Consider the following 14,574-nt stretch of genomic DNA (forward strand, 5'->3'; position numbering starts at 1 on the left):
AACCCGCGGGCTCAGGCAATCCACTCACCTCAGCCTCCCAAAGGCACGGGATTACAGGCTGACACCGAGACCGGCTTATATATCACTTTCAATTGATGATGCTGTTTTTAATTTCTATTTCATTTTTTAAAATTGCTCCTTCTATTCTTTAAAACTCTTTCAGCATTTTCTATGTCATTAACCTATGTATTCTTATAAGTTTAGCATTCACTTCTGCAATAATTTAATCTGTGAAATCTAATTATTTCTGCATTCTAGGCCATCATTTCAGAGTTTTTCTAAATTTATGTTGTCCTTTTTTATAATCTATCATTTAGAGCATTTATTTCAACTTGTTTTTATATATTAGACTATACTTGTCCTGTCTTATGAGCACAAAGTGTTGGTATGTTCTTATTGTTTGCAGATATATTATTCTATTTCTTATCTTAGTTTTACAGAATTCATCCCTTTCTAGTATTTTTCTTCTTTTTTTAATTAAAAAAAATCCTGTTTTTTCCACAAGAAGGATTTTATCAGGAGATCATTTCTGGCTTCGCAAATCTAGAACCTCCTTTTCTGTACTCTTTTGAAATTAAAAAAAAAAAAATCCTTCTTTTTTTTGAGACCCTGGACTCTGTTTACGTCTACCATTTTTATCTAGAGCTTTCATTTCCTTTTCCCTTGTTTTTTCTACCCCACTCAATTTGGACATCATTTTCTCACGTTTCTGCTGAAAAGGAGCTTTAGTTAGTGAGTTTGCAGAATGTTCAGACACTTCAGACATTAGAGAGGAATCTCTTCATTCACCTGCAACACACCACTCCCATTTTAAGCTACTATGATGCAATTGACTTGAGACAATTTCTCATGAATATTTATTAGATTTGGTTTTACCCTGGCCTCATCTCAATCAGACATCTCATCACTTCCCTCTGTTTTCTTCTACAAAAAATTGTGGTATCTTATGGGTGATGAGATTGTTATATTTCGGAATTTTTGAGAATAAGTTGCCACCCAATTTTGTTATCAAAATTATTTGTGTTTTTTAGTTTTGCTATCCCAGTTGTTCTTTATATTTTAATAAGGACAATCCAAGGTATTCAAACTCTTGGTCACTGCTGCCACCAATTTTTCCAGAACTCCAGAATAGATTTATTTTGGGAACTGCATGGAAAGAGGCTCATCTTATTTTTGATAAGTTCTAACTATTCCACATTCAATGTGGTTTGGTAGCTTTCGGACATGCGGTGTTACTTGTCCCTTAAAATGCACCAGGTTCTAAGAGGATATAATATAGGAAGCCAAGTCAAGTCTGGTAAGGCTAGCCAGACATGGAATCTAGGAGAATAGCAGTAGATGGGAATCAGTGGTTTAGAAAACCCACCACAGTAATGAAGGAATGACAGCTTCTACCACCAGAAGAATAATAATAATTAGAAATTATTTAAATTGTATGTGCCAAACTATTACCCCCATTTTGCAAACGAAAACACTAAGATATAGAGAGGTTAAGTAATTTGCTCAAATAAGGAATGTAAAGTCATTATAAGGAGTCTAAGAATTGTCAGTCCTGACTTCTAGGCAAGCAGGCAGTATGTGTGAGAAAAGAGGCCTGGAAGGAGCAATGGAGGATTAAATTCTGGTTGAACAGAGGTAACCAGAGGTCATCCAACAGTGGTGAAGACACATGGAATCAGACACATGAAAGTAGTCTCATATTAGACCTGTGGGTCAGGTAAAAATAACTAGAAGCAAAGTGTTCTTTATGCTAAATGCCAAACTTTTGAACTGAGGTCATGTAAATTATTCCTGGGTATGGACATGTTGACCTGCAACACAAGCAAGGTAGAGAACTGAATGTCAGGGGACAGGAGTATCAATCACTATTTTTAAAAATAGGAGGAATACATGGCCTGGGATAAGGAAAATACCTGAAAGGTTTTTGAATCATTAGGCTTATGGTAAACAGGTTTTTAAAAAAAGTCATGCACACCTAGAAGGCAGGTGGGAGCACATAGATTGTTCAAAAGTGAATGAGAACAACTCTGTAGGCATCTGCTCTATTGTAGTCAAAATATAAAAATATTCACTAGTGTTTTCTGACAATCTTCAATGAGCAAATCTTAATACACATCACAAAATACTGGCATACAGCAAAATTGAAACTATGCATTTCATCTTTTGAGATGCAAGGGACAATCAGATTTAGAATGATCTTGTATGATTTTAAAATTAGAATTTTCTCAGAAAATCTTGAGATCTCAGTTAAATACAAAGTCACAAAAATGTTATTTAATGAAAGAAACAAAATACTTTGATTTTGTCACTGGTACAAAATTAATCATGCCATTAATCCTGAGAAAAATCTATAAACCAACCATCAAGGAGCTTTATTGATTAGGAATTCCCTACAAAGTATGTCTTATGACTTATATCAAGATAAGTAGAGCGCACTGATAGATCTAGATGTTTCTTTTAATTCATTCTTTATATTATGGCAGAGCTTTGAATGCATGGCACAAGGTCAAGATAGTTTTAACTTTAATTGGTTGTCTGCTTTGAGATTTCTTTGTTTTCAGACAATCTTTTATTGCTTGAAAACAGTTCTTAATGATGTAAACTTGAGGGCATATTTCCCACTTGTGTTTTGATGTTTGAATCAGTAAGCCCTTTTCTAAATGTTTCTATGCATCAGCAGCATCATTGGTAACGCGTTTACCACTTCCATAATTTGTTGATTAGCTTTTGCTCCCTCTGCTGGTTTGTAAAAGCAAGCAGCAATGAGAACTTAAATTCTGTAAGTATCTCCCTAACCACCAGTTTTTGCATTTCAAAAATTAATATAGAAAATCCATTAAAAATAAGACAGACTAAACTTAAACAGGTATTAATTTACTTTAATTACTCCAACACTAGCTTACCCTTCAATTACACATTGTTACTTTTCATTTTTTTTACATATGTCAACCTTATTTGGTTTCTCTTTACTTTGTAAAGGTGGAAATGGGCACATTTGCAGTGCATTCCAGAGTTTAATGTCAATATTTCCATAATAAAATTGTTTTGTTGAATATGCATTTAAGTATACTTTCTGCTTACAGAATTGTGAATAAAGCAGAAAAATTACTACAACATCTATATATTTATAAAATGCAAGTTGACTTCATTTATGCAGACATGTGTTAGAATGTTCTTGATTAATGGCTGTGAGATTTAAAAATTCTTATTATGTATTACCTTAACTCATCTTCCACAAAAAAAAGTAAAAAACAAGGAAAAATAAACAATTTCACTTATTGTAGCAGATAACAGCAACAGCGAAAATCCAGAAAGAATGAGTAAATGACAAACTGGTGTACAGTTTGTTGCAGGTGTTTGTGCCAATATATATTTGACTAAAAAAATTAGAATGAGTTTTAGCCTAATTATCAGCATTATGAATTTTTAAAAAATATGTTCTCAGGTAGCAAAACAACTCAATTTGTTCACAGATGGGTTACCCAATCCAACATTCTTTAAGGTTGACATATGATGAACATGACATATTCTGCCTGTAGATAAGCATATTCAGTTACTCTGGGATTAAAATTAGTTACAAAAACCCAGGAGTTTTGGAAGTAAAATCATGAACAGAAAGAATGTCCACATTTGGATAAGTCACTTTAAATGAAGTTTTCTTATCACTAGTTATCCTATTAAAGGGTCAAGAACACTGTGAATCTATAAATAGATCTCCTGATTCCCAACAGGGAGGGTAAACTTTTAAGCGTTTTAACTTTTGCATTTAAAGTAACTGATTTTTCCTTAATCTTTGCAGCCCAACAGTTTTATAGATGTCTATTTTTAGTTACTTAAATTTGCTCTTCAACAATATGTAAGGAGTACAATACCAATATGTGCAATGACCTTAACTAGTTGCTATGGTTAAAGAATGTAAGAAGTGCTGAGGTCAAGCACACTATACAAAATGCATAGAATAATGTCAAAACATCTTGAAAGCAACATGCAAATACAACCCTTAAACACAAAGAGTTAAGTCACTTGGCTCCTGAAATCCTCATCTTCTTCCTTTGCCCTCAGACATTCCTGTGTTCTATCAAGCTCACAATATTTGTTTTTCCAGAATGCTACCCTGTCATAACTTAAAAATTGGGGCTGAGGTATTCCATTTTAGAATGCCATATTTAAATCTAACACTTGAGTTTGTTTTTATATTTACAAAATCAGAACCCAGCATGTTAAATCTAAACTAAAGGGCTAGTTAAGAGAGAATTTAATGTTGCAAAGAGTTCAACTTTCTTATTCCATTATGATCTGCTTACTAAGTCTAAAAGGCACATGCTTCATTAACTTACTTAAAGGTTTTAGTTCAAAGCAATTGCACAGCTTTTAATTTCCCATTGGAAATTGCATGTAATTCATGGACTGGATAAAGTAATATTTCAATTACCTAAGTAAGATGCAAATATATAAGAAATTAAGATATAGATACCTGGTATCAATAACTATTCATTTTGGTGTTGGAATCTGATAATATAGAAACTGAATACCATATTTACCACTATATATTCTAATGCAGCAAGGAAAGTTATAAAAATAAATGTACGGGAAAACATTTATATTCATCAAATACAGCCATACTAAATATAGAGACTTTTAAAAAATTGAATATAAGAAATATATAAATTGTTAAATCCAAGCAATTTAACTGAAATTAAGTGACAAGTATAAATAAATATACTACAAATAAATATTTTTGTTGTTTTGCTAACAGGTAGTTTAGACAGCTGAGATTGCTTTGAGGTGCTAAGTATTCAAGATAAAGTGCATATAAGGAAAGATATCTTTTACAGTCTTCCAATAATGGTTAATAACAGGCAGTAAGAAAGAAAGAGTGTTAAGTAAATGACTGTTGTTCACTAACAGTTCAACTCTAACTCATTATCAAAATGTCTGTCTTAAATTATGCATACATGGCCATGCAAAATTGAATTAGGAAGCAGTGCTTCATGAATTTGTCCTTCTGTTTCCATGGAAACAGATGCTAGATTGCATTTCTTTAAGGCTAGTTTTAAAGTGGAAAACTACAGTACGTTAATACCCCAGTAAGCTCATAACATATCTCATAGATTTTTAAAATTTATTGGATTTTTGAAAAAGTAGTTCATAGCATGCCATATAATTCATGAGGCACCTTTCATTTCCACTCAATTTCTTTACCTGTTTGGTTATCTCTTGCCATACCACACTCCCCCCCTCCAACTCCCCAGTTTGGTTGTATGGCTTAAGAACAAAGGTCTTTCCTTATTTGTCTTTGTATTCTCAGTGTATAACACAGGTTCCAGCTTACTATGGTTCGAATATGTTCCTCCCAAACTCATGATAAAACCTTATCTCCGTTGTGGTGGCATTGAGAGGGAGGGCCAAGAAGGCCCATGGCCCAAGAAATAATGTGTCTGATTATGGATCAAAAGACTCACAAGGTGGGACCTTTTGGGACATAATTAAATCATGAGAGCTCCATCCTAATGAATGGAATTAATGCCCTTATAAAAGAAGTTGAAGGGAGATGTTTTGCCCCTCCCACCATGTGAAGACTTATCCTTTGCCTCTTCAGCCATGTGAGGATTCAGCAACAATGTGTCATCTTTGAAAAAGAGAACTAGTATTTACCAGACACTGAATCTGCTGACACCTTGATCTTGGGGTCCCTAGCCTCCAGAACTGTGAGAAACAAATTTACATTATTTATAAATTGCCCATTCTAAGATATCTGTTTTAGCAGTTCAAATGGACTAAGAAATAGCTGGAATTCTTTTATAAAACTTCTATTATTTTTTTAATAGAGATAGTTACTCAATATATTGAACTTCTGGGCTCAAGTGATACTCCTATCTCAACTTCTCGAGTAGTGGGGACTACAGAAATGTGCCGCCATGCCCAGCTTCAAGATCTTACTTAATAAAACATTTTGAATGAATAAAATATACTAAAGTAACCTATTTTCTCTTTCCATTTATAAGAAAAATTGCGCTTTAGTGTCAGTCTAACAAGTGTTTGTATCCTGCGGTCAACAATTAACTGGCTATGTGATCTGTAAGCCAAGCAAATAAACTTTCTACATGTTGGTTTCCTTTTAACTTGAGAATAAGAAAGCTCAAGTCATGGAGCTGTTGCGATTTTTATATAATTCATATAAAACACCTAGAATAAGTTTTGACATATTACAAAATCAAACATAGTTACGATAATTATATTCCTATAGTATAATACTACCTCTTGCCAGGTATTGTGCTCGATGCTTTGTGTCTTCAGTCATCATTTTAACCCAATATTGTTATTTATTCATTCTGTGCATAAAGGTAGCCGAGAGGATACTTAATGTTATTCAAGTCAGAAGCTGTAAGGCTAGAATTTGAACACTTCTCTGCCTGAATCCAGGCAGGGCCTAGGATTTTTTTCAATACACCTTGCTGTCTTTTTCTGGATACCCTGAAATATTTAATTTTTCTGATTAAAAGCTTGTCATCATATTTCTACAAATAAAATTATAATTATTCAATTTATTATGGAAGTTAGTAGTTTGTACAAGGAATCTGCCTACATTATATTTTACTTTTACTTCTTTAGGAAGTCAATTAGGTTTCCTTGATATAGTGCAAGAAACCATAAAATTGAATTTTTAACTTGGAAGTAAACATCTAGTTCCATTTCAGAGTCCCAAATCTTTCTCAGGAGTCACCTTGGTGATTTCAGAGAATTTCCAAAAATTCCTCTTTGCTTATCTCTGTTTTGGTATAGCCCCTTTTAGAAAATGAACAGATGTTACTATTTGGGTCCATTGACAATAGGAGGAGAAACCCTTTGTTATAAGAATAGAAAAATTTCTTTTTTCAGAGGGTATAGTCAGGTTCATGAATGTTTAAACAAATTTTTCAATAAGTGTTGAGAATATGAGACTTTTTTGGAGATCTTCACTGGTTTTTAAAAACTAGCATGAAGAGTGTTTTAATTTATAAAATAATCTTATATATTCTGTGCACTGAAAATAAAACCCTGTGAAATTAGTGCTAACAAGAGGATATTACATATCTGAAAAAACAGCAATAATAGCCCCCTCTAATAAAAACAAAAATAAAAGACAAAACTTGGAGGCACAGGACTATTACATGATTAACCTAAAGTCACAAACCTAGATCATGATAAAATGAGTGTTATTACATAGGAAACTTTTTACTACATTATTCAAGTTGAGGCTAAGTATATGTAAATAACAAGATTTTACAGAGAAATATTTACATGGCTAAAGAGAAGGTGGAGCTCTGGCTAATAAGGCATGGATATGGCACGTAAAAACAGTCATTAATTAAAAACAATTCAGTTAGGGCTCTACTCACGTCAAGTATTTTTTTCTTTCATTATTTTCTAGTTGTAAGTAAGGCATGTTTATAAAGTTACAAGGCAATAAGACAGATAACCTCACAAAAGTATTTGATTGAATCATATAAATTTTCAGATATTCTACAATTATGACTTACAAAAATGACATTTTGTACTTAAGTATGCAACTAATTAATCATTGTTTTCCAAATGCATTATATTATTGCTGTTGAAATGCTTTTTTTTTGAGCTGGAGTCTTACTCTGTCGCCCAGACTGGAGTGCAACGGCCACTCCCGGTCACCACAGCCTCGACCTGCCGGGTTCCAGCGATCCTTCCACCTCAGCCTTCCAAGTAGCTGGAATTACAGGCGCGCACAACCACGCCCGGCTAATTTTTTTGATTTATTGTAGAGATGAGCTCTTGCCAAGTTGGCCAGGCGGGTCTTGAACCCGCGGGTTCTGGCAATTCACTCACCTCAGCCTCCCAAAGCATGGGATTACAGGCTGAGCTACCGAGCCCGGCTGTTGAAATGCTTTAATCACAACAAATATTGTTAGTTTTGATTCTAAAACCTAATCTCCAGTAAGGGAGAAATTACCAACATGGAGGATATCAATCATAAAGGAAATAAATTTTATGTTGAAAAATTGAATATACAATATATACCTTTGTATAGTTATAATGAAGTCAGTTTTGTATTTCTAAATATGATAGATATTTTAGAATAGAATGGTAGAGATCAATGATTTTCAGAAGGTTCATAAAGTCAATACCACTTTCATAACAATACTAAGATATTACTGGCGGTTTTCACTCTCATTTTCTCATAAGTGTACAAAGAGTTTTTGAGAGGAAATTGAAATAGACTGTCATATTCCAAAGATTGACTACTGAAGCAGATCTAAGATTCCAGCTGTCTTCTATTAAGCTATACATTATTGTAATTTACAAAAATATAATTGTTGCTAGTTCTCACTACTTGATTTTGTTTGGGAAAATATATTACTTTTCAAAAATATGTTATTTGTATTAGCACATAATTGGTTATTATATTATTTTTAATTAGTAAATAAATAAATAAGTTTCAAAGTTTCAGTTTTAGTTTCAATAGAGTAAGTATTTATAGTTATAACTACATAAACAAAATATCTTTGGAGTTCACAATAAATTTTTAAAGTGTAAGTTTCATATGACCAAAAGTTTTAGAACTGTTAGTAAATAAAATAAAATAAAATATTGTGTGCTCAATTGTAAAATTTCCCTTCTCTTTTATAATTTCCTATGATGATTTTTTACTGTCCTTTAAATAAATCATTTAAAATAGATCTATTTAAAAAGCCTTACAGCATTTTATTCATAACATGAAAAATAACTGAGCTCCTTAGAAATTGCTCCATTTGCAAAATATATTTATAACTTAAGCAAAATAAATAATTCATACCTCACCAAGTGAATAATAACGTCTTGGGATCTGGGAGTCCGGATAGATGTTTTCTAGGTACCAAGAAAAAGGCTTACACTTCAGATTTTCTCTTAGTGTTTTTCTGACTGTCACATCTCCATAATCCACTTTGACAACACCTGGAATTTTTCAGAGAAACACAAATCAGTTTGTGCTATTTTCATTCTAATATGGTTTCACTCTGTTTACTTTACCATCAGGTTTTTTTTTATAATTATAATTTCAGTAAATTCAATTGCATATGCAGCTGCTACTACACTGGTTTTGTAACTACCATCCAATTAATACATTAAGTAGATATAAATAACAGTTCTCTCATTAGTTATGACTTTTCAAATGCAAATATTTATTACCAAGTACTTGTACTTCTTAGACTGAATAATTAATTAAATAAATGTAAATTGGTATTAATTTAGCATCTCATAATCAAAGCTTAACTGAACTGTGTAATAATGTGTCTGTTTCTCCTTAATGAAAAAATACCAATGGCTCCAATATTTTTATTAATACTCATTTTTCTTATAAAGTCATCTATTCACCACCTGTAGATTTTATAAGACCTTTATGTAAATATGATTCTCACAGTGAATTGCACATATGTATCCTAATTTTCCCTTCTTCTTCTTCTTGAACTTTCATTCTATCTAAGTTGACCATAAGCTTGATTATTTCTTTACTGGTTTTTTTCACGATTTTATTTTTGAGATATTGAAAGATACCTTTCTCTGGAAAAGTTAGAAAGTAAATAAGCATAAAAAATCAACATAAACAAATGAATAGGAAACATTTACATGTGCATACAAAAATTGCTTAATTTTATTTCACATAATAGCAGTATTTGAAGTTGAAATGAATATTTCAATTGAAGATCATAAAATATGCTTTCTAGTTGGGAAACAAGAACGATAATGTAACTAATTTTTATATAAAACATATCATGATGATTTATTTGTTAATTATTATCAGTTTTAAAAATAACATGTGACTGAAGTGATGAAATAACTGTGACAAAACAGTTGTTATTTATATTATTTTGAAAAAAATGTCCATGTTTAAATGTTTTATTTAAGTCCAGTAAACATCCAGAGGTTGGCACAGAAAAAAATGGCTTAGTAGTTAGGATATCCTATTCAAACCAAGCAGCAAAGCCAATCAATAATTCCCTAAGCCAGGCTCGGTGGCTCAGCCTGTAATCCCGTGCCTTTGGGAGGCTGAGGTGAGTGGATTGCCTGAGCCTGCGGGTTCGAGAACCCCCTGGGCAGGCGAGACCTCATCTCTACTATAAATCAAAAAAATTAGCCTGGCATGGTAGCGCGCGCCTGTAGTTACAGCTACTTGGAAGGCTGAGGCGGAAGGATCGCCGGAGCCCAGCAGGTCGAGGCTGCAGTGGCCGGGAGTGGCCACTGCACTCCAGTCTGGGCAACAGTGAGACTCCCAACTCAAAAAATAAAAAAATAAAAAATAAAAATAATAATAATAATAATTCTCTAAATAGGAGCAAATGTTTAGACAATCTAAATGTCTGTAACTAATGCCATTGTTGGGTCACTATTTTGATATATTCAAAAGCAGCAACAATCCTGATGCTCATAAGTCATTAGCTCTGCCCCCTTGTCTCTTCAGTATTTTTGTCTGTTCAAAATTTAAAAAGTTTTGTTAGAAAGCATTCTGATGATGCTTAAGCAGCCAAACCATTTACTTACAAAAGGAAATATTGTTTTTCTTAGCTGGTGTTTGGATAGAAAACAAGGCTTTTAGGTTTTTTTAAACAGATCAATATTTGCTTCTAAAATAATTCTAGCCAGAACTTCCAATCTGGAGTGCAACCTTCAAAACAAGAGGCTTGAAAACAATTTGGTATTTACAAAATAGATCATTGAAAGAATTTCTCATTATTTTAAGTACTATGGAAATTAATTTAATATACAGTCCCCAAAGTCATATAAAGAGATGTCATTGAGCCCCGGGTAGGGAGGTGGCGGGGGAGGAAGACCCTTCGCCTTCAGAAGACGTAATTTAACTGTCAGTTCTATTGTTCTGGTTTCATTTTTGAGGTGAGTAGATTAAATTGAGGTAGTTTATTTCATATTAGTATCATCTCTTTTTTATCTGTTAAGATTTGATAGTCCTGGCTCCATAATATTTTTTTCTAGAAGGGCTTTATTTGTGTTCCAATAAAACATTATTTATGGACAATGAAATATAAATTTTATATAATTTTCATGCCATGAAATATTTTTCTTTTGATTTTTTTCCCCCAACTATTTAAAATTAGATCATGAGTCATTAAAAAATAGACAGTGAGCTGAATTTGGCCTACCGGTTATAGTTAGTGATCAACCTCTACTTTAAAAGACAAAGTCCTAAAATGTTTTTGTGAGCACTTTTCTGTTTAGAAGGAAGGTTTGAAGTTTAATTGCATATCATTTTATATTATATTAGAGCAGAGAAACACTAATTGTCCTCAACAGATTTGGCAAAGGTGGTTGATGGAGAATGATAGCGATTACTGAGAAAACCTGAAGCCTTCTTACGCTACTAAGCCACACTTTGGCATTTCACCAGCAACCTGCTTTTGTTCTAGTCCTAGATAATTATGTACGTTACCTCTAGAATACACAAAAATACTGTCAGCTTCTCTTTTTTTCTCTCTTTCTTGTATCTGTAACACATAGACCTACTTTCTGTTTTGCTAAGAAGGAGATGTTTAATTGTATTAACAGTTTCCCAGAGAGGCATGTCACAACTGTGTCCATAACAGCTGTAGACCAGTAGCAATGGAAAGCTTGTTTTAATATTTTGACTTTTCCTCTCTGAATCCTCTTTTTTTTTTTAGAAGTGAGATGTTATTTAAGAGCCAGCAGTGCTCACAAGCACTCCATGAACTCCTCACATTTTCCAGGCTCCTGCAATTGGGCAAGGACATCTGTCTGACCCTGGTCAATAAAGGACCAGTGGAATGAAGTGATTATGTCACTTCTGGTTATAAAGCTAGAAGACCAAGTATGGGAGTGTTCTTTTGCTACAGGGACCAAAGAGGCATTGCATCCCAGTGGGACCAAAGAAGCATTGCTGCTGCAAGATGGTGGGACCTTTTTTGCACTTGTATGATTTAGTGACTGTGAAATGGAGCCTGAATTAGATTACCTGGATCTATGGCATGAAATACAATATCACTTGTTTCTCAAACCCTTATCTCCAATTCGAACCTCTTCAAATAGCTTATCCCATGGTTTACCCAACAATTTTACTGGGATCTTTAACAGGCATCTCAAATCAGAAAAGTCTAAAATTGAATCTCCAAGTTACTCCATCTCCAAGGATCTCCATTTCAGTAACTAGCACAAATATCTGCTGATTGTCTTAGGGCAAAAACATAGGAGTAATCTTTTTACCTCACACATATATTTTTAGTTAATTAGCAATTCCTGACGGCTCTATATTTACAATATACCCTCAGTCCCTCTACCATCCTGGTCTTAACTTATCTCATCTCCTGCCTAGACTGGCATGGCAATAGTCTCCTAACAGGTCCCTCAACATCTTACTTTCCTCCACCTATTCTTTATTCACTACTACTCAATCCTTACACAATACATTTAAAAGTACAAATCACATCATATCACTCCCCTGACTAAAATATTCCAGTGATTTCCCATTGCACTACGAATAATTAAACAACTCTTAACTATTGCCTGAAGGTCCTTTATGATTTAGCTCTTGGCTATCTCTTTGAATTCATTTATACTCACTTCAATCTAGGCACATAGGTGTTTTATTTTTCTTCTAACATGCTAAATTCAAGGCTTTGTAATTGTCTTTTCTTTTTTTGTTTGGAATGGTATTACCCTGGACATGAGTTGTGCTTTACTTGATCCAAATCTTTGCCCAAATTTTATATCTTCAGGTTTACCCTCTCCTTCTTTACTAAATTGTTCCTTCGCTCCCGTCATCCTGGGTCTTGCTCTATTCCTCTAGCCTACTTCTTTTTTCTCCACAGCATTTATTATTATGTGATATTCTATTATAGATTAATTTGCCCATAGCTCTCCAACAAAAAGTTTGGATGAATTATTTTATTCATTGAAGTCTAAGATATCCTCTCTGACAATATCTTATAGTATGTTGTGAATACCAAATAAATAATGTTCTAGAAAAGGCTTAGTAAAATGACTAAATATAACAATTGCTTAATAAATATTACATATTGCCTTGGGTATCTGTAATTTTGCATGCCTGATGTCCATTCTTCCTCTGGTAAAAGCAGTTAAGCTTTTTTTCTGAACATCAATTCCTGTCTCACTTTCGGTTGTTGGTTTGAGTAGGGCTGGCTTTATTCCCCTCCAAACTCATTCAGCTCCATCTGTAAGCACAGACTAATGACACACCACCAGGGAATATTGTTAAAATGTAAATTCCAATTCAGTTGGTCTGAGAGTCCACATTTCTAACAAGCTCCCAGGGGATGCTGCTGCTGCTCAGACCAGATTTGAATAGTACTCAAGAAATCAGGGCATTGCATTTCTCAGTCTTATATATGAGGGGGACCCCAGAAAACCTGAAATTCATTTATTAAAAATTGTGTATTTATCCGTACATGTGTAAACTTCAGTCACCTTCAAAGTACTCTCTATTTGATATTAAAAAACCCTATCAAGATGGTTTTTCTACTTCTCAAAACAGTTTTTGAACTTGTCAATTTTGATGCCTTTTGATGCTTCTGTTGTTTTTTGTTTCACCCCTTTCTCATTGGCAAAACGTTACCCTTTACAAAATTTTTTCATCCCGGGAAACAGAAAAGTCACTCATGTTGAGATCAGGTGAATAGGGAGGATGGGTATGGGGGTTATACCATTTGGGGTCAAAAACCGCTAAGTACTCAGCGTGATGTGGATAGGTGAATTGTCATGGTGAAAGAACCAGTCAACTGTCTGCCTCAACTCCAGGTAATTCTTCCACAAATGATGAAGCATAATAATGCTAGCTTATATACTGATACTGATGGGTTCCAAGAATACTTACTAATGGGAGAAGCCTGCACTACAAGGTGCCTGCCCACCAAAATAATAATAATAATAATAATAATAATTCCAATTTTTTGAGGTTTCCCTTCATACAACCCAGAACACAATAACTGACTCAGCATGGGCATGTAAATCAGTCAGCCTAATAAAAGTACATTCTGAGAATTTGTTAGGAATATTGCAGAATTAAAGCTCTATTTCCTCTGACATTAGTAGCTATAAAGAAGGTAAGCCTGGAGCTTCTGGAGCTACCAAACAGAGAACGCCTGAGACAATGACACTGATACAGAAGTAAAATAAATCAACAGACAAAGAAGGAGAGAGTAAAAGAGAAGAAGACTATCCAAGGATAGAGAGCAGAGCCCAGGCCAAGATTAAGTCAACAACTATTTATCGTGGTCCAAATATACACAAGGCACTATTTCCAAGCACTTGGGATATATCTGTGAATAAACCAAAATTATGTTCCTCTATGGAGTTTATAGTCTACTAGAGAAAGACATAAATAAACAGTGAATATATTAGGAGGTAATACATGCTATGGTAAAAATAAAATATGATGGCCAATGAAGGGTGTAATTGAAGGAATCATATCACATTCTTATCTTCTCAAAGGCAAATTATAATAAGAGTTTTATGTTTTTAAGGCAAGTCTTACAATGGGTATGGAAAAGATTTTGGAAAGGCTCTGAAAATGAGATAAAGATTCATAATGAGAACCAC

At 33.6% G+C, this 14,574-nt stretch overlaps 1 protein-coding gene across 1 annotated transcript in view; it reads right to left on the reverse strand.

Moving 5' to 3' along the window:
- The window catches only part of LOC103250504 (polypeptide N-acetylgalactosaminyltransferase 13-like), a gene marked incomplete at its 3' end in the record, with an annotated part of 50,901 nt that extends 42,030 nt beyond the window's left edge, over nucleotides 1–8,871 (reverse strand). The window contains exon 1 of the mRNA XM_008049100.1: nucleotides 8,807–8,871. The remainder of the gene's footprint in view (nucleotides 1–8,806) is intronic.
- Nucleotides 8,872–14,574: the final 5,703 nt, after the last annotated feature.

Source organism: Carlito syrichta, unplaced genomic scaffold (genome assembly GCF_000164805.1).
Source record: "Carlito syrichta isolate Samal-C Ts95f unplaced genomic scaffold, Tarsius_syrichta-2.0.1 Scaffold130525, whole genome shotgun sequence".
Taxonomy (NCBI): domain Eukaryota; kingdom Metazoa; phylum Chordata; class Mammalia; order Primates; family Tarsiidae; genus Carlito; species Carlito syrichta.